The sequence below is a fragment of the Haliaeetus leucocephalus genome, unplaced genomic scaffold, assembly GCF_000737465.1.
Source record: "Haliaeetus leucocephalus isolate CR32 unplaced genomic scaffold, Haliaeetus_leucocephalus-4.0 Scaffold362, whole genome shotgun sequence".
Classification (NCBI taxonomy): Eukaryota; Metazoa; Chordata; class Aves; order Accipitriformes; family Accipitridae; genus Haliaeetus; species Haliaeetus leucocephalus.
In genome coordinates this window covers 8383187-8406382 of record NW_010972798.1, presented here as the reverse complement: position 1 = coordinate 8406382, position 23196 = coordinate 8383187, and positions in this window count along the sequence as shown.

Here is a 23196-nt window from a genome sequence, read left to right as displayed (position 1 = left end):
GTAGCATCTTGCTTTATCTACGCATTCCCTGGCAGGCAGCAGCAGCGGAGAAACACGAGATGTCTCGCTGCATAGGTAAGAGCATGAATTCAAGTCTCTCTCTGGTCATGCTGATGGATGCCCCTGGTTGTAAATAAGTATGTGGTCATTCAGTTTGAGGAGTTAAAGATAACAGGTTGCAATAGTAGCCATGACAGCTTCTGAGGGGTTGTTCACTATGGACATGTGTCTGATTGATAGGCTTTTCTAGGTCCAGCTGGATTAAATCCATGTGCATGCTTGAGGAGGTGGGGGTGATCATCCAGGCAGGGTTCAGAACTACTCGTAAGGTTTTCACTGGGTAAAATGACAGAGCAGAGTCTAGGCTTAGCAGTACCAGGTATCTGATACAGCAACCTCCATCTATCCTGTTCAACTTTCCATCTCCACTGTATGGCCAAGAAGGCGGCTGGAGTTCTTTCCTTGCTGAATGCCAGATTCACTTGCTTCAAGTACAATTTGGCATCCTGACCTGGAGCTGTTTTTGTAAAATACAGACACAGGCATGTACTGTTGCAGGACGTAATATGAACATGGGGTTGTGAATGACATAGGGGTACAGCCTGCCCCATGTCCCTAAATCCCTCAAGACAGTGCTGATCTACTGTAAAACATCAATTATCTTGCTGTAATATATAAAGAGATAGTCTTCCTGCTAAAAATGGCATGCTCCACTTGCCAACTAGATGCAATCTAGACCTGTCTCTGTCATTGCAGCATCCAGTGCTAGGCAAGCCAAATACTGACAAACTCTGAAACTGAAGACAGAAAAATGACCAGTGGAATAGTGCTGATTGTGTCAGAGGTGCTCGTATGCGCAAGGAAATTGCCCATCCACTCCCATGAACCATCCTCCAGCTCACAGCTGGTCCAAATGGGTACATCCTTGGCAGTTCAATCACTGCTGTCCTATTGGCTGGAAGTGTCATTATTTCAGACATTATAGTATACACAGGCTCAGCCAAGATGTCACATCATGAAACTAAATGTGCAATTGTAGTGATGGGTGAAAACTCCAGTGCTTTGTTTTCTATCAGCAATGCTCAAAAGCTAAGAGCTCCTGCTTAGAGCATCCAAGAAGTAAAATACCCTGTACTTTGCCCAGTTACAAGCAACACAGTGGCTCTGCCTCATACCAGAATGTCTATTCCCCAACATCATATTTATTGGAATGATAGGGAAAGAGAAAAAACCTGCAGGTTTTTGTTTTTTAACTTTATCTTGTACTCTTAAGACCGGAAATCTTGGGATTGTGGTAGGAGCTTTCCTTGCCACTGAGAGTAGCTTTCTGTATATGCTTTCAGTAGGGATTTTACTCCATTGAGAAGTTTTCTGTTTTGTTTGGGGATGTTTCTGTCCTGATGACAATTTTGGGTCATGCCAAACCTCCACGTGAACATCGCAGTTACGCAGCTGCAGCCCCACCTTTTTCCGAAGAGACACCGAGAGCATTCCTCCCCCTCACAGACAAAGAGAGCGAGCTCTTTGCCTAGAACAACAGAGAAGCCTGGCTTTCCTGGTAGCAAATACCTATTCATATAATCACCCAAAGAAGAAGACATGTTGGTGACAAGTCTTTTCCTTTTTTTGGTCTTTCCATGGAGAAGGGCATTGTTTCCTACCTGAATTCTGATTCTGGGTTTTTTTTCTTTTTTGTTTTCTGAAAAAGGCATCACCATGTAAATGGCATTAAACTGCTGTTGAACCCAGATGATGGTGGGAGGATGGCATTTTGCTGTTCCTTCTTCTGCAAAGCTACTTCGTGGAGTTGCACCCCGAGTTGTTGGCAATACGTCGCATTATGGCTTTGCAGCATTGTGTACATTGCATTGGCTCAGCGCAGCAAGCCTGCCCCACACCGTACAGTCTTGTGCCACTGAGCAAATGAAGTAAATTAAGAGTTTGACAGTTAGTTTGACAGCTGTAGTGAAATGACTGTATATGATGATAAATAAAGAATATTTATCAGTGCCTTCCCTCTGAGAATCAGGCTAACAGTAATTAAACTTTTCTAAACCCCATTTATAAAGTCATCTACATTTAGGTAAACTGAGTCATAGAGATTTTTCTGTTGGCATAAATATAAGACAAAGGCAAGATTCCCAAGTCTCATTCCTTACTTCAGACTCCTAGATGCCAACCTTCCTTCTCCATGAGGCCAAAAAGAGGAGTTGGCGCTAGAAAATATAGTCAGTGTTTACATTATATTGAACCACTAGACATTGCTGTTGGCCACAACATGACAACAGTACAGCAAAGAGAGCCTTTCATTTGCCCGTGCTTGGCAGAAAGTGTCGTTCTTTGGTTACTCAGCTGAAGCTGACAAGTTGCCCAGTATTTTTATTATCAGGTTGTCAGCTCAATCTCACTACTGCCCTCTTAATTTATTATTTTGCATTTCAAAATCACAGGTGTGACTCATTGCACAGCCAGAGGTTATAATGAAGTATCCCACTCGTCTTTTAGCTCACCCTTTGTTCAAGACAATGCAGATTGCAGAAGGTTTCTGAGGAGGTAAGAGAATTGCAAAAGAGTCAAAGATTCCTCTTTTATCTAACCAATGTGTGGGCAGTGAAACTACCTGATATGAAACCAGTTGGGTACAAAGGTGGGCATGGAGGTTCATTTGTCATTATGGTGAGGGCTGAAACTCAGAAGGTAGAGCAGCTGTTATTGAAGATAGGCACCCAAACTTAAATCACCTCACCCTGAGGATGAGGCCAAAGAAGGAATCCTAGGATAACACGCTTCTCTCAAGATTTCCTCTACGCTTTAGTTTCCAACAGGACAGAAGACAAAAACCAAGCCGCCAGTTCCTTTTCAATTAAAAAGTCTTATTGTCTGCTTTTTATCATTTAAATTGGGAAGTGACTCTAAGTGCAAGATTTTGAGGTATTTGTTCTGCCAGCATCGTAGAAATAAGAATCTTGTTGCATTAGAGTTTTTGAAATATAAATATATGTTCCTTAGCATAAAATGATGCATCATCTATGTTTCTCCTTGGAGCATCTGAGACAGTTTGCTGGGGAAAAGGAAGATGGAGCATAGTTCTGTTGGAAGGAGTGTCTTGCTGCTGACTATGAAAATGATGTGGAAATCATGGGATGAATTAAGGATTTGTCTGTATGGGAAATTGATGGCAATGCTTCCTGTTATTAACACTTCATGCTAAGCAGAGGAAGAGACCCTTTTATCCCAGAAGAAGAGTGTCCAAATCCACAGCTATTCTGAATCAATTTGCTCATTTAATTGGCTTCTACATGCCGCTGGCCCTGCAGCAGAGATCCTGAGTTCACGCTACAAGAAAGCAAACTGCATAAACTTGAGAAGATATAAACACTTTGTTCCTAGCAGGAGGAGCTTCCAAAGTGACCCTATACAGTCTCCTGGCAATTATTATCTCCCTTCCCAGGGGGAAAGGTGCATATCCTATTCCCAGTCCGAGTACCCTGGAGCAGTGACAGGCAGGGGCAGAACAATTGGGACACTCAGGTTTTTTAAAGCTGCAACACGGAGCTGTGGCAATGCCAAAAGTGTACCTAGTCTGCTCTGTCTCACTGCAGGGGTGGGGGGGAGTTGTGACTCAAAGGCTGTCCAGTGGCAACAGAGAAAACTACACCAAGAGCACTTGTTCAGCTCTGCCATATCCAATTTCTATCAAGTGTAGAATAATAGCTATCCAGCGAGCTGGGACATGCTTTACCAGCATCAATAGAGTTGTGCTTCAGAGCATCCCTCGAGGTAGCAGAGAATTATCCCCATTTTATAAATGAGGTAACTCAGACACAGGGATTAAAGCCAAAATGTTCCAACCTGGCTGCCTACTGCTAGGTACCTACACCCATATTTACGCAACTCGTGGCCTGATTTTTCAGAAGGGCAGGGCAATGAAAATTTTGGCCCGAGGGATTTGTTCACAGACAGTTTACTGGTAACAACGCCCAGGATGGAAGCCTGGTCTCTGCTACCTGTCTTACACCTTAACCACTAAAAACATCCTTTCTGCCACTAGCCAACAGTTGGCAAAGGTTCCTGCTGTCCCCATTCGCCATGCAGGAGCTCAGAATGAGCAATGCAGACTGGCTGCCTACCTGCTCACAGCTAGAGACTTTTAAAGAGCAGCAGCACGGGTAAAACTGGTACAATTTCTTTGCTTTTCTCACAGCTCTTCAGATCCCAGGTAGCTTTGCTTGACTTGCAGTGCTTTGCTAAACCAGCAAGTCTGGTGTGCAAACCTCTATTCTGCCTCGTGCATGGTGGCATCCTCCTCCCCTCCTGCCCCTCAACACATCCTGCTCAGGGCACCTCGACTGGCAGAGTGCAGGTCCAGTGCGGAACCAGTAACAGACCAGTAGGAGAAGGGGGAAAAACCACATGGATATCTGAACTGCTCAAAAACACAAGCACCAACAGGAGTGAGTTAATCCCAGTGCCCCTTCACCTCTCTCCTTTACTGTCTTTCTGGGCTTTAAATGAGCTTCAGAATATGCCCTGGTTTATAGGAAACACTTGAGAAGCAAGAAAATTTAAGAAAAAACCTCCTCCCATACCAACAATTAGCAAAACAGAGGAGGCAGAGCACTTGCTGGCTGGCTACGATCGAGCTTTGCAAGTGTCCCTGCTAAAATCATCCCTGCTAGGGGCTAATGTGATGCTTGTCTTAGTTCGTTAGAGAGCCTTGCTGTCTTGAGACATGCACTTGAAAAATAACACTGGTGGTTGGTTGCTACCTGAGGGAAGGAGGACAAAAGATCTTGACTGTCTCTGTGGAATGGTCACTGGTCAGGTCACCTCAAGCCTGACCTGCAATACCAAGTGCATGCTGCAAATCCATTGCTGTCAGCCCCTGTGCCTTGCCATGGAGTCCCAGCCACCTCTGACCTCTTCTTTCCCTTCCCTGAGGCCGTGCCTTGCTCATGGGGCTCCTACTCAGCAGCTCTGTAGCATCCCCCCACCCAAAGGGAGGATGGGCGAGAAGCGACAACCTTCAGCAAAGGTTAAGGCTGGAAAAGAAGGAAGAGTTAGCTCAATCAGGTCAGCTCAACCAGCCAACTGCTTCTGTAATCCCTCTGCCCCAGGTCCCTGCACTGTTCTGCCTGTGCGCTGCGTGCTATTGTACGAGCAGTCCCCACGGTACTGCCAGCCTGCAGCATCCAGACAGGGAGATGGGGAAAAGGGATAAGGAGGAATCAGCTGGTCATCAGAACCTCCCAGAACTGTTTCCAGCCCTCCCCTGTTTAGTGCTTGTTGGGAATATGGACTTTGAGATAAACCTTACTCCTGCTGAAGTTCAGAAGCGCAGACTTGGCACCCCCTGATTTCTTCAGAAGAAGGCTGAGAGCCAGATCTGAATCACCTCTTGTACTGCAGCTCAGCTCCATATTCCCAGCAAACCCAGAAGTTTTAAGAAGTGGGTGGTGAAATGGCCCCAGTTCCTTCTGCCCAGGTCTGAGGTGCCTGTTCTGGGATGGAAGCAACTGAGTCTCACCAATCCGTCAGCAACCAGGAGGAAGCCAGGGAACACATGCCTCCTATTCAATAAAAGTTGCTGCTGCACTTTATACGGCAGCCAGTGCATTATTCCACACTGAAAACAAACCCTATTCTTCTCTGCCAGATAAACACACTTGATCCTATAAAGAGCAGCATTTCTGACTGTTCAACAGCAGCCAAACTCACGATGGGAAAAATAACAGGTGTTTGTCAGGCACTCCTTATTTATTCACAGTGCTTAAAATAATTGCTTAAAAAAATCCAACAGAGATTTAATTTTCTATGCTCCCACATTTAAACAACAAAAACAAAAAAACCCTAAGCTTGGCTCATGGTAGTTGAAGGCAATTCATTATGAAAGAGGTGTTCTTTCTGTTGTGGTAGCAAAGAAACCTACTTATGAAAGCTCCAGAGGAGCAGAATAGTAGAGCAAATTCCTGCCTAGAACTGGCACCTCCTCATGCTTTTCATTGAGTTCTCCAGGTGGAAGCTTTCTTTATCAAAACGTGTAATTTTATTGTCAAAATGGGATGAGCAGGGATTAAGCTCATCCAGTCGGAGCCCATCATTGGCCATCTCCATCACTCTGCCTTTTAGAAAGCAATGATAGCCTTCGGCTGGCTTTTGCCCTTCCCTCTTGTTCTGATGGTGGAGCAGGAGGTAAGTGCACTGCCCCAGGGAGGAAAGTATGTATCAGAAGCACAAACCTTGCTTCAATCACTGCTTGCTTCTCCGGGAAATAATTGGCAATGGATCCTGATCAATAGACCGCTTTCCAGCGAGGGAGGCTGACACACAGTGCTAGGGGAAGAGGAGAGAGACTCCGTGTCTCCATCCCCTCTCCCCATGCTCTGCTTACAGCACAGATGGGGGAACATCCCTGAGCCCCTCAGCGGGGTGAGGGGACACTCAATGCCTGACAAAGCTGCCTGGCATCTCAGTGCACGGCTGCTGCAGGGGTTTGGTCCTAGGAGACCTCATGGTGGTGAATAGGCCATGGATAAAGTCCCTGCAGGAGCCACTCAAGCATCATGCCTGAAAGCTACAAGCTTCATGAGACAATGGTTGTGGTGGTCTTCTGTCCTCAGGCGTTTCCCTTCCTACAGGGTATGCCTTTCCTTGAGGCTGGCCCCCTGCAAGCTGTTGGGATGAGTCACAGACGCTCGGTAGCTTCCCAGGAACCTGGAGGGAGCCTGGAGCTATAGGAGCCCACCCAGGAGCATCCCAGTGCTGTTCCAGCCCCCAACTGCTGCTTCTGGTGGCTGCTGGGCTGCCGGCAGGGTCACGGGTAGATGTAGCCACAGCTTACGGCCTTGTGTCCAACGCGGGGCTGAGACCCCCACTGCAGTCAGCCCAATGCTGGAATAAACACAGCCATGTTTTTAGTCTTTACTGTTCCCGCAAAGGTGCAGGAGAGGGCACACAAACCAAACCTTCTCCCTGGGAGGGCTCATTTGCCTCCAAACAGTGGATGTGAGACACGGGCCAGACTGCGGTTTGTGCAGACGAGGGGCAGAGCAGGGACATGGCTTACAGGGGGGACACGGCTTATAGCGGGGACGCGGCTTACAGCGCTGCGGTTATTATCTGCATTACAGGAGCGTTCCCGGCTGAGACTATAGGCTGTCATGGTACCGTCAGGCTTCTCACACGCAGCAGCCTCCAGCCTGAGCAAAAAAAGACAGATGAAAGCCAGAAAGAGAAAGAGAGGCAAGGGGGAGAGCAGTAATTTCCCGGAGGTCAGGCAGCAGAGCAGAGGTCGCTGCCGGCACGGCGTGGGTCGGCGTGGTGCTCGGCGAGGCACCCACTGCCGCACGGGATGCAGCGGCGACATGCCCCACTGCAAAGGGGCTCCTCAAAGAGCGATTTGGATGAGGCTGACCGCAGGTTTTGAAAGGGCATTTCCACAGGCAGAGAGGAGAAGATGAAAGAAGGCCGGCTGCAGAGCGTGGCAGGGCGAGATGAAAGGGGTTTGGAGGTTGGACGAGCAGAGAGAAGGGACTGACCGAAAGCAAAGCAAGCGCCCAAGAGGCAGTGGCAGCCGCCATGCACAGAGCGGCTCCAGTGTTGGACAAAAAGCAGCATCACAGCAAAGGCACAGGGTCTGAGAGGGCAGCCGGCACGATCAAACCCATCCTGAGCCCAGCTAGACCGAAGATGTCTGAGCAACAAAGGACTTGGCGCTTCTTGAGTGCCAGCCATCGGAGGCCTGCAGGGCAAGGCAAGGCTTTTTGCACACGAATGAAGTACAGCCAAGTCCTGCATAGCTGGTGCACTGACCTGAGCAAAAAGCAGGGAGATGGGAAGAAAGGGCAGGGTCTTAGAGGAGAAATCGAAAGGCAAAGCTTGTCCCTTTGCTTTGGTGCCGGTCAGGCATCCGAACCCATGAAACGTCATCCAAGATGGCAACACCCACACAAACAAGTGGCATTTCCAAGGCACCCGGTGCCTTTCAGCATCCACCCGTGAGCTACTTGTCGGCATGCCCCTGGAGCAGATGTAGGCGCATGAATCTCCTTTGCAACGCAGGCAGTCACCGACCCTGTGCAGCATTTCATCTCCACTGGAGCGATACTGGTGACTCAGCGCTTCCCCTGCAAGGCGCTGCGATAGCCTTGCTCCAGTGATGGGATTATAGCAGCAACCCGAGTATAATAACGATGCAGCTGAGCAGCAGGGATTTATGGGCAGGCAAAGAAAATGAGAATTATAGGTGTCCAGTCCCTATGACAGAACCACCATATATTCCCTCTAACAAAGCGTGTGACAACAGCTCCATAAATTCACATAGTAACAGAAGCAGCGAGCGCCAGCTCGTCATCGCAGCTATTTAAGGAGCCAAGTAGCACTCTGTACTTATTGCAGAAGTTCACAGTTAGTTAAAAATAAGCATTACAAAAAGTCACTTTTGGACCCTGGCTGAATAAGGCTTTTTACTCAAGATGCCCAGCACTGCATCCCATCTCTTCTCCTTTTATGCCTAGACAAGCTCTCCTTTGCGGCATTTGGCGTTAGGCATTGCCAGCTTCCTACTGAAGTAGCTTAACTTGGGATGTGCCATAATCAACTGTAAAACTTAGCAGTGAGTATGAAATACTTGACTCTTTTCAATTACCAGCAACTCTGAAATGTGCTTTAAAAATTCTTGAGCTGCAACCCGTTAAATACCTAAAGAGAGCTTTCCTGAGATATAATTGCTGAAGAAAATAACCCCAACATCCACAACATGCCAAATTGGTTTTTTTAATGCTGTCTCATGATTAGATTATTTGCAGTACCTGTCACCTAATGTGCTGTTTTCATTGCTAATTTAACACTTCTTCCTAAAGGGAGAAGAGGGAGAGGGTGAAAACAACTCTTCACAGTGAACCACAAATCAAAAAATAGCTGCATGTTTTGTTGTCACTTCTGCTACTCTCCTTTCTCACTTATAAAGAGAAGCTCATTTTATAGAGACAAACTCACCTTTTAAATATGAGAAATATCAAGTTTCTCTGAATCCCATGGCTTTTTTCTTTCTTCATGAAGCTTTGGGCGAACTCTAGAAGAGACATCTCAGCTAGACAGAAAAGTTGGAACTTTCTTAGGTTAAGGCTTAATATCAGCAGTGATTGGAATGTAATTTTCCTACAAGAAAAATTTTTGCTTCTCAGTGAAAAACTGAAAGATAGGAAATGGAAATTAAGGCTTGCTGTCTGTGGAGTTGAAGAACCAGGGACTTTGGCCCCATGCACCCCCAGAGCCCTGCTCAGATTTGGTTTCCCATGCAGCACTGGCACTCCTGCCCATTATTCCCCTTTTTTTGGGAGCCCTTCCTAGGGTCAGGACAGCAGGTGAGAAACCTGCTCCTTGGAGGCTGATGAGAACTTGGGGTCTTTGAACTAAAATTTTGCTGAGGCACATCCTGTGACATTTTCCCAGGGTCAAAATTATTCAGATTAGCAAAGAGAGAGGAGATTCTTGTTTGGTTGGTTTAGTAAGAAGTTGACGTTTTGTACAGAAATGATGTAACTTTGGAGGAAAAAAATAAGGTTACTCAAGAACCAGGTTAAAAGAAAAGTTCATAATGGAAAATTTTCAGCCAGCCCCACTAAGATCCCTTCTTTATCTCCAAGTTTGGAAGAGCTGCTGCTCTGCTTTCTGGTGTGGCTGGTGTCACATTGCACGGCTCCTCCAAAGGCAGCAGATTGCTTATGCATTAGTTCTCTTGCATAATACTAGTAGCTATAGTGGGCTTGGGGTTTTTTTGTTGTTTTTGTTTTGTTTTGTTTTGTTTTTTACACACATTGTTCGCTGCTAACAAACTCAGGAAGGAAATTTACAGTTCTGAATGGCGAGCGAGGTCTGCAAGGCGTCCCCAACAGGACTGCGCTGCTGAACTTTGCAGTGACTCAGGCGGCACAGGAAACATTTGTTCTGAGCAGCCCCATCTCCTGTCTGTCCCCCTCTGCTTCAAGCACAGAGTTTAAGAACAGGTCGCAGGAGTTTCGTTTAATTTTGCTTTTGGGGTTGTTTTTATTCTTTTTATTTCTGTGTACAAGGTTATTTACTAGGAATAAAAGGCATTAAATGGACAACATGCTTGAGCAGAAAGTCTTGGGAAAGGGATCTTCAGCTTTTGTGGCAGAGAATCTACTATTCTTGGTTGGATGCTACCGTACAGGTTATGCTAAATTAAATGCTCTTGTTCTCTACCTCTGTTCCCACCTTGGAGGCTAAGTATTGCATGCAAAATTGGAAGGCTGCACATGAGGCAGCAGGGCTCAGACAAGAGGGTGCAGCAAACACAGAGGACAGAGAAAAATAGAAATACAAGATCAGCACCAGGACCTGGGGTTTCATGCAGAGAGCTCCAGCTACATTATTATATTTCTATCTGCCAGCAGCTCTTTGTGTTTAGCAAATTCACCCCACCTCACCGTTCCCACAACTGACATGTAACGAAACCAATTAAAATACTTGTTACAGTAAATAAATAAATAAAGGTGCTGTAGAAGATGTGACTGTTCAAAGCCTAGCAGCTTGTACTTGTGCATTTTTGTCTCCTAATTAATCTGTTTATGAAAGGGTTTTGATTAGTTGCATATATTCAGCTTCTAAAGTTAATACCTTAGCAGTCTAAAGCGTTTATACCAAAGCTAACACTGAATTTTCTCTCAGCTGCAATAAACATGTAAATCTGAACTGATTCATGCATGCAAAGCAAGTTCTAAAATTGAGTTAAAAAAACGGTTTTCAAATAATGTTTAAAATGCTATGCTAGGAAATGGCACAGGACACCTGTTATTCTGGCCAGGGAGACTTCATACATCCCTGTATTTCTGTATGTATGTTTGTGTCTGGTACAGTGACTCACATCTTTTTAATTACTATTCTATAAGATAATAAAAAAATGCAGCAGCTCCAAAGTTCTGTTCAGTTCTTACCTCAAACCCATAACCCAGCCCCTATCTGATCTGATCCTCATCTGCACATACACGATCCCAATCTTATTACTGCTACATGCTCCTCTCTACTTGTTGCAGCACAGCTAAACTTTGTCTTAAAGGAGACTCCCACTCCTATCAACACTTAAGCATGTGCTAAGCTTCATTCCCATGGCTGGGGTGGGTTGGTTTGCATGCAGACGGTTAAATGCATGTATAAATATTTACAGAGTTTGAGACACGGTCTGCCTAATTAGGTTTCCATAGCAATTAGCCCAATATCTTGATTAGGACCTGAGGCTGCTTCTATTATAATAAAAAAATAATATAAACCTCATTATATTGAGATGATGAAACCAGAGCACTCTTACAAGAAGAGTGTAAATGTTGGCTCTGCGGCAGGCAACGGCCTTAGCAGGGACACTATATAAAACAAATGAAAGCAACATTCTGCAGTGTGCAGAAATACTCTGCATCTAAAGACATAGATTTAAGAGTTACAGAGGAATTAGGCATCTTTGCTAAAAGTAGCCATAGCCCTGCTTTTCCTGGGTTTTAAGCCTGCTTTTTGTTGCTGTTTTTAACTAGCATTCTTAGAAAAATGGTGTTTGCTCACATGATAGACAAGTGCCTACAGCTTTACATTTATCTCAGAAATTTTTGTGTGGTTTTACCAAAGGTTGAATTCAATATTATTAGAGAACTCTCACTGAAAGCGCAAAATACAGGGTCAGCAGAGCAATAACTTCTTCGCTGAGAGAGCATTTCATGTCTCAACAGTTACTAATGTTGTACATATTAATTACCATGAGCAGCAATCCATGAAGAAATTACATCCGCATAGCAGTTCTGCTAGTGCTGTAGGTCTGCTGCAGCCGTTACCGGGGAGGTCAGTGCTTCCAGCTGGTGGGGACCAACAGACCACATGCATACCGGACAGACAGATGCATAGGGAACTGTAAAACTGCCCAGCCTTGTCTCCCCATCCCACATCTGCACCGAAGTCAATAGGAGGGGCTGGCACTAACCTTACAAACCTCCAGTGACAAATTCCTGCTTTACAGACACTGATACCACTTCCCACTGAAACCGGCCTTAAACCAGCATCAGACCAATGCTGAATATGCTTTGCCTTGTTTTGTAGTTTGGACAGCATTATTTTTCTTTCTGCATCATGACTTTTCCTTTTTTCACATACAAAGTTACAATATAAATTAAACCAGAGCTATATCCTTGGATTCTGGATTTTTTTTTTTTAAAGGAAGATGATGCAGAGTATTGTTAGAGCCATGGCAAATCTAGATTAAGCAAAATGGCAGCTCATTAGCCTTCATGGACAGGCATTTAAAGTACTTAAGAGGGGACATAGAGTGCTGCCCTTTACATTTACTTTGGCACTAATATCAGATTAAAAAGGGAAAGGTTATTAAGTAAAGGTAATTGTCTGTTTTGTAGAGGGAATCTTTCTGAGGCACAGCCTGAGGCACTAAACTTTAAGAAGGTTAATTGTCTCATGGTGGAAGTCAAGCTATTACTGTTATTATGGACAGTTAGGAAAAATTCAGCCTGACATCCAAAGTCCAATAACGAGCCTCAAAAATGGAGCTGACTGGCTGATAGCCACAGGTCTATAATTAGAAAAATTGGCATTAGGAAAATAAAGACGAGCCAGCGGTGAGCCCTATCTGTGCAGATGTGGTACAGCAGCTGCAGCCGGAGCGTGGTGCAGTGCTGCTCTGACAGCCAGCTGGGAGCCGAGTTTAGGAAAAGCCCTTGAGCTGGGTGAGTGGGGGGTGGCCATGGAAGAGGCTTCTTGGGGGGAACATGACGCTGTCCCTGAGCGAGGCCAGGGCTGCTAGCGTTCATTCTCACATGCGACAAAACCAGGCACTGGCCCTAAGAGCTGTAGAGGTTTAACTGGGAGTTTGCACTTGCAGCTGATTGGGGAAAAAACCCTGACTCTCATTTCCACCCTGTCAATGAAGTCAACATTTTGTCCAAAATGCCCAGAAAATGGTTAAGGGTTTTAATCCTCCTGGCTTGGCTCACAACTGTCCTTCACCTCCTCAGTTCCTCGATGTTCCCCTTTCCCAACTGTTTTAAGAGAAACAGCAGGAGCAAGAAACTCAATCAAGCCTGGATTTAACTTTGGAAACATGCTGAGAGGCAAGTCAAGGCTTCTCCTGCACCTCTCTTGGGCACAGGTGGGGAAGACCGAATATTTAGATGTACAAAAGTACCAAAACGTTCATACATGTGATTCTGGCTCAAACTTACAAGCTGCTGGCAGAAAGCTCAGCAGGAAGCCCACCGCAAACATCCCCAGGGATAAAGTTTCCCTCCATTTGCAAATATTTGATTTTGGTAGAGAGGCTTGAATAACAAAACTCCGTCTCCTGGACAGCAAAGTGCTGGCTCAACAGCTTTCTGTCCCCTCTCCCGGGAGACTCCATCACCTCCAGGTCCAAAGGAGATGTTCAATTTCCAGCGCTCAACATTTCCACTAGATTTTTACCCCCAGGCTGGGGATTCCTCCTCAGGCACAGGAAAGCCTTTTTCTCTGTGAATCCATCTCTCTATGCTACTCAAAGTATTGCCTTACTTGGTTTTCAGCTTTCTGGGTCTGGGCAGGCAGGAGATGAGGGTTTTTCACCACCACGGTTCCCATGTGCTGGTACCAGGGAGGAACAGCTGTGACCTACGTAGTGCTGGCAAAGAGCTCTGGGATGTTTTATGCCGTAAATCCCTTGCCTGTTCCGGAAGAAGGCAACTATTTCTTCTGTGTTTGCATCAATATTTAAACACCTCAGCACATCCTGCTGACAGCTTAATGGTAATAGTCAGCTTGGATGTTTTCCTACCCCCAGCCAATTGTCATCCTCCGAAGCCCCCGACAAACTGTGCCTTTGCTGATGCTGCTGGGAGAAGGGGCTGTCATCAACCACGTTGCACAGCTAGGAGCAACAAGGGGACCCAAATGCAAAGGGCTTGTCCCCAAAATCTGTGACTCAGCCCAGAAATAGGACATAGAGCTGCAACTTGACAGTCCTGGGGCAGCCTTCCCTGTCAAAGGGGCTGCAGCCCTGAAGCCAGGGCGTGCAGGATCAGAAGCAGCCATGGGGCTTTTCATGGCAACCACATGGAAAAGAGCAGAAAGACAGGCTAAAGGCAAAAATAAATGAGTCACGCAGGTTAGACAGGACAAGCAGCGAGGCAGGGACTGATTTAGGAGTGAGTCTCCTGTTCCTCACTCAGACACTGCAGTGTGGTGCCAGAAGTCTTGCCTCCAAGACCCTGGCTTTTGAGCTGTCTGGAGATGACCGGCTAAGGACAAGGGGAAGGCAGATGAATGTGCTTCGGTGACATGGCTTGCTTCACGCAGAGAGACATGTTTCAAGCAATCTCCCTAGACAGGGCAGGCCAGGTCAGGGGGATGGCTGCACTCATGAACAAAGTCCTGGAGTCCAGATTGCAGAAAGTGTCTGGCACCCAAAACTGTTCATTTCCCAGGAAAGCATTGTGGGTGGAAATTAAGAACAGGGGGAAAAGAGGAGCAGAAGCTGACATGGGCTGATAGCCTAATCAAGTTTTGCAGGGAAGGGGCTGTCCTTTTGTCCTGTGCTCCTCCAAAGCCCAAGGTGAAGTTGGCCTTGAGCTGCACACTTCAGCTGTGAGATGACTGACTGCAGCAAGGAGAGGTGCTGCACCGGCCAGGGCTGGTGGCAGGGCACTTGCAAAGGCACCACTTGGCAAGAGTAACAGGAAAAGAAACTGGAGAGGACCTTGGGAAAGGTTTTCTTCTGGAGCAGAATGAACTCTTTGGAGGTCATTCCTGGTTTACTTGTTCCTTACTTACAACTTTCGTTTGTTGAGTTTGGCCCTGTGGTGGTGAGAAATCTCTCACACCACCTTCATTGTAGTGCTGCTGAGAAGAATATCAAAACCAAACCACTGCAATTATACGTTCTTGTTTTGCAGCTGCTAAGACATGGGTAAATAAGAAAAGCTTTGGGATACCTACTGATGCAGCATTTATTGAGTAGAAGAGCACAGCCTCACACAACATTAGACAGCTTGTAAGTTGAATCAGAGCCTTATTATATCTTTTGCCTTAGTGCCTGTACTACAGCAGGGTCCCCAGTGGTGGACAGGACCAGGTGAGTGCTGTGGTGATCAGCAGAATTATCTCAGCTCAAGCTTGAGAAGACATCTAGTAATTAATGGAGCTGAGTCTTGTCTCACATATTTTCCTCTGTATTTTTTGTAAGGACAATTAAGCCACGTGTAAAGAAGAGCACAGAGTCTAGGCAAGATCCTCCTGCACATTGGGTCCAATGGTAAATATTTTGCACTGTACAGACAGTGCTGATTCATACCAGCGGAGGGTCTGCCTCAGCAATTCTACCTGGAAAAGTCAGCACAATTAATCCTTCCCACTTCAGACCATGAAAAGTGCCTTTCCTTTGTAGGACACTACCATAGCAGAGTATTACTTTACTGCTGCAGAAACAGAGGCATGAGTTGATGCAGTGATTTGCCTGGGGCACCGCAGCTTTCTCATGGTGCCACCAGTCTCTTCTGCCCATGTAATCTAGGATGATGAAAGCCCAGGTGCCTGGACTTCCAGTCTAATGCCATATCCAATAGACCATGCTACCCTTCCCACTGCGCCTTCTCAGCTGATCAATCTTCTCCCGGTCCCTGCAACTGCTCTTTCAAGTCTGCTTCCCCCAACACCTATAGATGCACAGCAAGACCCTCCATCTCAGCTCAGGGGAATAAGGGCAGGATGAAGCCACAAGTGGTAGGTAGCAGCTTCCTTGCAGCATATTTCTGCTGCCAAGGAGAGAGAAAATATGGGCCCACAAGCCATGGAAGTTGGCAGAGTCCCCGTGAGGCCATTCTTTGCTGGCCAACCTTGACGATGTGCTGTAGAACAAGAACTGGCCAGGACCCACAAGGCAAACCTGCTGCTGATTGCAGGAGAGCTTCAGAAAGGTTAAAACATTTTCCCCATTTCACTTTGACATCTCTGCAGCCCCTTCCTCCAGCCAGAGCTCCACTTAATAATTAATTGGAGAAATATCCCCCTTACCAAATAGCAACCAGAACATTTAGATTCTCCTGAGAAAAGCTACGTCTGTATTTCTGTCATGACTGGCAGCAGGAGATATGAGGCATTTACAGAAGGAGGGTGGAGTGCTGTCGCCGCTGAATCAGACTATCGACCTATTCTTGCCAACCACTTCAGGGCTTGGTGCAGGGAATTTTTCATCCCTTCAGCATCTGCTCACTGCTGAGCTGAGCTAGTTACAAGGTGCAGGTTGCACAGCAGTTGTATGGAGGGATCAGGAAGCAGTCCTTTCCCAGCAATCCAGGACAGAGAAAGACCTAGGGAGGACATGGGAGGCCCAAGCAGAAGTGGATCCCAGGTCATAGCTCCACTGCTAATATCATGCTGCTGTCTCTTGTCCCAGCAGAGAGGACAGGATCAAAACACCAAAGTTCGTGAGATTTTAGCTCAGAGAGAATCAACAACTTTACCTCCCAGATCATTCCCTTCCCAGGAAAGCCATCCAAAGGGACCTTTTTCCTCTCCCTTTGTCCTTTCACATGCCATAAGCTAGGCAGTTCTGGCACTGGTTGTGGTGCCTGGTCTCTTTCTGTGCTGCTTTGAAGCTGTATGTGCTTATAGGTGGGTATATAACCACACCCAGCCATGTACATGAGGAGGCAGCATGTCCAGCCAGTAGGACATCACACTGGATATAGAGGGAAATTAGGTTTGTACTCCTCTGTGTCATATGTAATGGCTTGTTCAAGTCTCAGATGTTCACTATATCTCCCAGATATTAATTTTCACTGCCAGTATAACATGAACAAGAATTCCTTACAGAATGATCTGAGATCCTCTGATCAAGAGCATTAAGTGTTATTGTCATATAGATGACTGAAGTAGAGGCAATAGCTGTATGATTAGTTATATTTATGGCAGAGTCTCTATCATCACTCATTTCATGTGTGTTCTTCTCACCAATCCATATTTACTGCTTGGAACATTTTAGGCCCTTATACAGCCTCATAAATCCTAGCCAATTTTGATTCAAGATGGGCAACATTATGTCCTAAGCTAGTAGCTAAGCTAAGGTCTAGCAAAGCTAACTACAGGACCTTGCATCTGATGGAGAGCATATAATTCACATGCTACTGAATATCTGTGTGCTGTGAAAAGGTGTGATTTTTGGTAAACAAAGTAAAAAGCTGGAACTAAAGCTATGTGGAAGTTTGTATGCATAGTTTATAGCTTTTTAATTGACTACTTTATCAGTTAAGTTAGAATAACTCAAAATATCCCAGTCCAAGTGCTAGGAATTGCCTTTCACAATTTGTATCAGACTTTGTACTCAACCAGGCCAGATAATGATGACTTTCAATGTTTTTTAAAACTATAATGGATATATATTCCTAACCTCCTTTTTCCTTTTGCAGGTGTTGGGCTCAGGGTAACTAAGGATCCTGAATTCACAGACAGAAGGATAAACGTATAACTAAATGTTGCAGTGAAAGCTTCCAGAAACAATATTATTTTCTGGCAGTTACATGGTATTAAAAATACATCAAGGCATAGGGGAAGAGGCTATTGATACTCACTGGAGATGATCTCATGGGTATAATGGAGGTCACGCCAAGTCACGACAAGAAATTGCACAACAATATCCAGTCTAATTTCTCCAGTACACACTGTGCTGAACTCTCACTGTTCCCCACCTGTCCTGAAATACTTTGCTTTGCCATGTCACTTGCCACCAAGTAGCCCTGACATCTTGTAACAGAGAGACTTTCTCTACCCAAAGGCTTGGTGGCTTTCGTGGCTCTATGGTGGGAGGTGGAGAAAGAACAGATCAGTAGGAACACAACTGAGCTCTGAGGTCTCGTTTTCCTCCAATCCTTCCAGAGGGTTGGACACGCTGCCCAGAAGTCCCTTCACATTGCTCTCCAACAGTGCCTCTCTGTTTACCCTGGAATGACATTAGACTCTTAAAAAGACCCATACTCCCTGTTTCAGGCAGCTCAGTCCTCTCTGCCTATATGCGTGGCATATTCATGAGCCAAAAAAACCCAAGTCCAGGGTAGATCCCAGCCTTCTGAATGCAGATGCAGGCACCCCAGCCCTGCAGGCTGAGATTTCTGCTGGAGCGAGGAAGCCTTGGCTGCCCCCAGTTATCACACAGTGAAAAGGCACTTTCCCCCAAGACTGACCAAAGGACTCTCTTGCTGTAGCAAAGAAAGGATCAGCTGATCCTTCCAGACAAGCATCTTTTTGTCCAGGAGGTTTTGCATGCGAGCATCTCCCAATTTAGACACACAAGAAGTACTTTCACCACTCTTTGTACCATTCCTGGGTGGGGACAGCTTGATATCAACCTTCCTGCAGGTGATCTGGCTTTTCTCCATGGCTACTCAGCTCACCCAAGCAGTCTCTCCCTATGTCTACACACAATGCTTGCCCATTTCTCCTCTACGACCCAAGCCCTGTCTGCAACACTTACCGCATCCTACAATCCCACCACACTCCTAAAGCCTACTCATTTTACTAATCTTATTCTGAGCTCCTGAGCAGAAGCTGCCACCTATGCCCAGCTGTAACATAATTTTGCAGTAAAGAGGAAACCAGGGGCTGGCTGTTGTTGCTGAAAGCCATTTTTATTCAGGTCAGGTCAATTTTGTGAGTCTGTGTTTAGGATAAGTGGCTCACAAGCCAACTCAGACTTGCAGAGTATATTTTGAAAACCATCATGAGCTCTATTTCAAAACAGACTGAGAAGGCAGAGTATTTTTCATTAAAAAAAAAACAACCAACAAAACTTTGCATTGGCTGCTCTCTTATTAAGGGATTTAAGATGTTTTTTTGTGGCTCTGAGGTTCTGACTTCTGATAAGTAGCAACTGGGAGGTTCCTGAATACATTTCAGTGCTGGATACATTTGGTTCCTTAATTTCTTGGATGCCTTTGCTTCTTCCCTGATAACAAAAGCTTTCCATCTGGGGCATTTTATCCTTTTGTCTCTTCCACCAACAAAAAGGACAAAAAAAAAAATGACTAAGAGAACATCATGACTGGGCTGCTGTCCCAGGCTGGCAGTCCCTAGCTCTGTTGTTTCAGGCAACAAGGAGATTTTCAGGAAGTTATTTCTAGGGGAGATCCTCAATCTGTAGTCCTCACCACATGTACATTTCCTCCAGTGCTTTACAGGTGCCACTAGTGTCTTTGTAAAAGTAGTAAGATTTGGGATTAGGGGCCCTAGTTCCACAAGCTATACCAATGCACTGCTCCATGTCCTTGCACCACATCACATCCAAGGGGATTTAGAGTTATGTGAGTTCACTGGTGATGCAGATGGAGGAGCAACAGCAGCTCCGATAGGCCCCTATGAGCTACCTTTAGGACCAACAGCACTGCAACAGCAGCAGCAAAGACCTTGGTGCAGGCAAAAACCTTGCCTAGGAATCCAAGCAGGCATTAGGGTAGCTGGAATTGAGTCCTGTTGCCAGGACTATACTAATATTGGTACCCAACCCAGCCAGTCTGGCACCAAGGATTTTGTTGCTAAAAGCTCTGGTTATGCCACGCTGCAGAAATAACCACCCAGCACAGATCCCCAGCCAAGGGCTGTACTACAGGGACTGGATCACGGTGTGCCTCTGCATCAGCTGAAGTCAGGTCACAGTGTGCAGATGGGCAAGGCAGAGCAGAAGAAAAGAAATGCCTATGTTTTACAAATAAGGGAACTGAGACAGAGAAAATAAGCAGTTAGTGTACAATCCTATGGGAATGCTGAGATAGAATCGGGGATCGAGCAAGTTCTCCAGAGTCCAAAGTCGGGGCCCCAGTTGTGGTGTCAGCCCTACACACACGCTCACACACAAACACACACAGTCTCTCTGGCATGTGCCCTGTGGGAAGCAAGGAATTTAATATTTATCTCTTAAAGACTCTTGGCAAAAAAAATCATGAATATCTATACAGCACTTCAAGAACCTTGAACAGAAGGCGTCATCAAAGCACTGTATTAATAGTTTGTTTGTTTTTGAAAAAGGGAACAGATGGACAAAATCTTGGAAAAAGAAAGAGAGAATCAAGATGTGATTCTGTGTTGTAAAATTCCTTCCCCTTTTCCAGAAGTGACTAACACCCTCCACTTGGTGCCATTGTACAACAGAGATAAAGGGGAATGGGTTTGCTAGATTTTTTTTTGGTATGTGTAGAAATCCCTTTATCAAGGAAAGCTATAGACTGCTGGCCCTCACTCGCCACTGTTTTAATGAAAACTTGACATAAAGTTGCCAACTGATAGAGCCATTTCTGGCATTCTTTTATTTCCTTATCTCCCTTGTTCTTGGGGGAGTGACGAGGCATTGTCAGGCACAGAGCGCCTGGATGCTGGATTGCAGGGGGCACCTCACAGCAGCTCTCAACAGAAAGTTCTATAAAGATAGACTTCCACTGACAGATCATTCTGCACCACTCAAAATAGACTCAAGCTGACATGCCTTTTCTTATGCTTCTTGAGGCCTTACTTATTTTGGAGCAACTTCATTGTACTCCTCCCTGTGGATGCTCCCAGAAAGCAAAGCCAGTTTGTCCTGGGTTCATCATGGATTTGCTTTCAGAGCTGCAGAGAACGAACCTGTAGAACCGAACTCAGGACATGCCTTCACCTGCAAATTCTCTTATGAAACAACAGGGCAAGTGATGGTCGCTTGAAAGCACACAACAAGAGCAGGAACAGAGCTGAGTTTTCCTGCTTCCAAGTGCCTGTGCTTGAGGTGAAGCAGTCTCCACTCTGTGTTTGCACCAAGTATTCTGCTTAAGATACAGATAAGCCCTTTCAGTTCAACAGAACAGAGTAGGATCCAACAGCAAGCAAACATCTTCACAGCTATTGAGGTAGCTTCCATTAATACCCACGTAGCTCCTAGCTCCTGACAGTTTCCAAAGTAATTTTTAAAGTCAGAAACCTGCTTCAGCCCCATCCAGCCCTTTAACAGGCAGGTGAGCTGCATGCTAGGTACAAGATGTGCATTTGGTTCCACAGTAGATTTTGAAGTGTTACAGCACAGCATGGTTTCCAATCAGAAAGGAATCACATTGATATATACTCCAGAAAAGAAAATTCCAACCAGCTGTATTGTTTAATTACCAAACATAACTCATGTATGTGTGTGTATTTACACATATGTTTATATGTAAGGCTACTGCAATCAAAATTGAAATGTTTCATTAAAAATAATGATAGCTGAATGTTGTGAGAACCTTTTCCTGTATAATAGCAAAACTGAGATCTCAATGAATAACAATATGACTTTTACAGCTTTTCAGTTCTTTCCAACAAAAGGCTCAGCTGGAAGTGCAAAAAGCCAGTATAATTCCCCAAAATGGAAGGCGGCAGGAGACAGCTACAAATGCTTCTTCTCTAGCAGAGTGCCACAGAGCTCCTGATGGCCATGAATACCTGGGACTCCCCTCAAGGCACCAGTTTGGCACCCTCATGTCCTGCCAGGGGCTGGAGCACAGTGCTGCCTGGCTGACAGACAACCATCACTCCCATCTTTCTACAAGACATGGATTTTCTAGGAATCAGCAAGTTCTTGCTGCAGGCTCAAGAAGTTTGATCAGATGTGACATGAGATGGTGCAGCTGGGTCTGAATGTCTTTGCTATTTAATGTACTAGCTGGAACACAGAACTAGATTTCCAGCCTTCACTGAAGCGCATTAATTACCTTTGCAGAAGGTTTAAGCATGACACCATCATGGGCAGAACTTGCCTGGCAGTGCCCAGCTACTCCAAAGGTTAAAAGGAGGAGGGTGAGATTCAGGAATGCCAGAACCACAGAGGTGCTGGAATTGGTGACAGTCAGAATATCTTCATGTGTCTCCACACAATGATTGCTGGTACTGGGAAGAGGTGTGCTTTCCTGCACGTCCCATCCCCTCCAACCCTTCCTGCCATCCCCACAGCAGCACGCTGGCAAACAGCTTCCGCAAAGAGCATCCCTGAACTCCGCAGATCCTTGCGGGCACCCTATGAAGAGCCTGCCATTGCCGTAGCGAACCCCTCGGGAGAGGCGACAGCAAAACCATACCACGCTGCTGGGCACTGGGGAGGAACTACACGATTCCAACAGAGGAACACCGAAAATCCTCACAGCCAAGGAGCTATTCTGGGAAAACAGAGGCGAGCGGTGCTGCGGGCCAGGTATTCAGCACCAGCGGGGAGGGGAAAGCAGAGCCCGGGAGGAGGCGCGGCTGGGGCCGGGGAGCCGCTCACCAGCTCTGCCGAGTACCAACGGGACAGAAGGGACACTCGGGCTGCCGACTCCAGCCTCCTGCTGCTGGGAGGAAACACCTCCTAGGAGTTTACCAGGTCCGTCTTAGGACTGCTTCAGGTTGTGGGGTTTCGGTTTGACTTTGTAGTCCCAGTAGTTCTGCTGGGAACCGCTCTCCAGCCGTTTTCTCCTGGAGCGCTGCTGCTGAGGTCAGGAGAGAGCAGGAATGCTGCCTTGATCCCATGCTGTGTTTTAACACATGGAAACAGTGTTTACACAGAATACAGCCCAAACTGCATGTGTGAAGGGAGGCAAGGTGCAAGTCAACACAAGATCTTCCGCCAAGACAGTGGAGCAAGAAAACATCTAAGTGGGTTGCATGCACAGCGAGGGTGGGATGAGTGTTTCATGTACAGCTAGTTACAGATGCACTTCTGTCCACACCAGGATCAAAGACTTATTCTAACAAAGAGCTTTATAGAACACAAAGGTGCGATGCCTGCTCCCGAGTGCTTGTGCTCTACATGCAGGTCTCCAGAGATACTCTGCTGTGAGGCCAATTTTGCTGTGCAGACTGGAGTAAGTCACCCATCATCTGTGTCAGCAAAGTGGGGATTGCTGTACTCTGAGATCCTTGGATGAAGATCATCATTCAATACCAAATTCTTTGCAGTCCCATTTCACCATCTGATTTCTACAGCAGCCAGTGCTCTATATAGAAATGTCATTTGCTTCATCTCACAAATCCACTGATGAGCTGTTACAGGCCCAGATGTCAAGCTTTACAGCAAGAAAAAAAAAAAGAATTCAGGTCTTTGTGGTAGTTTTGTATTTTGTTTAATATAAAAATAAAATAGGCATTCTCTGTTAGAAGAGAGGACTGAGGTACTGGATGGATTTTCTCTTAAAG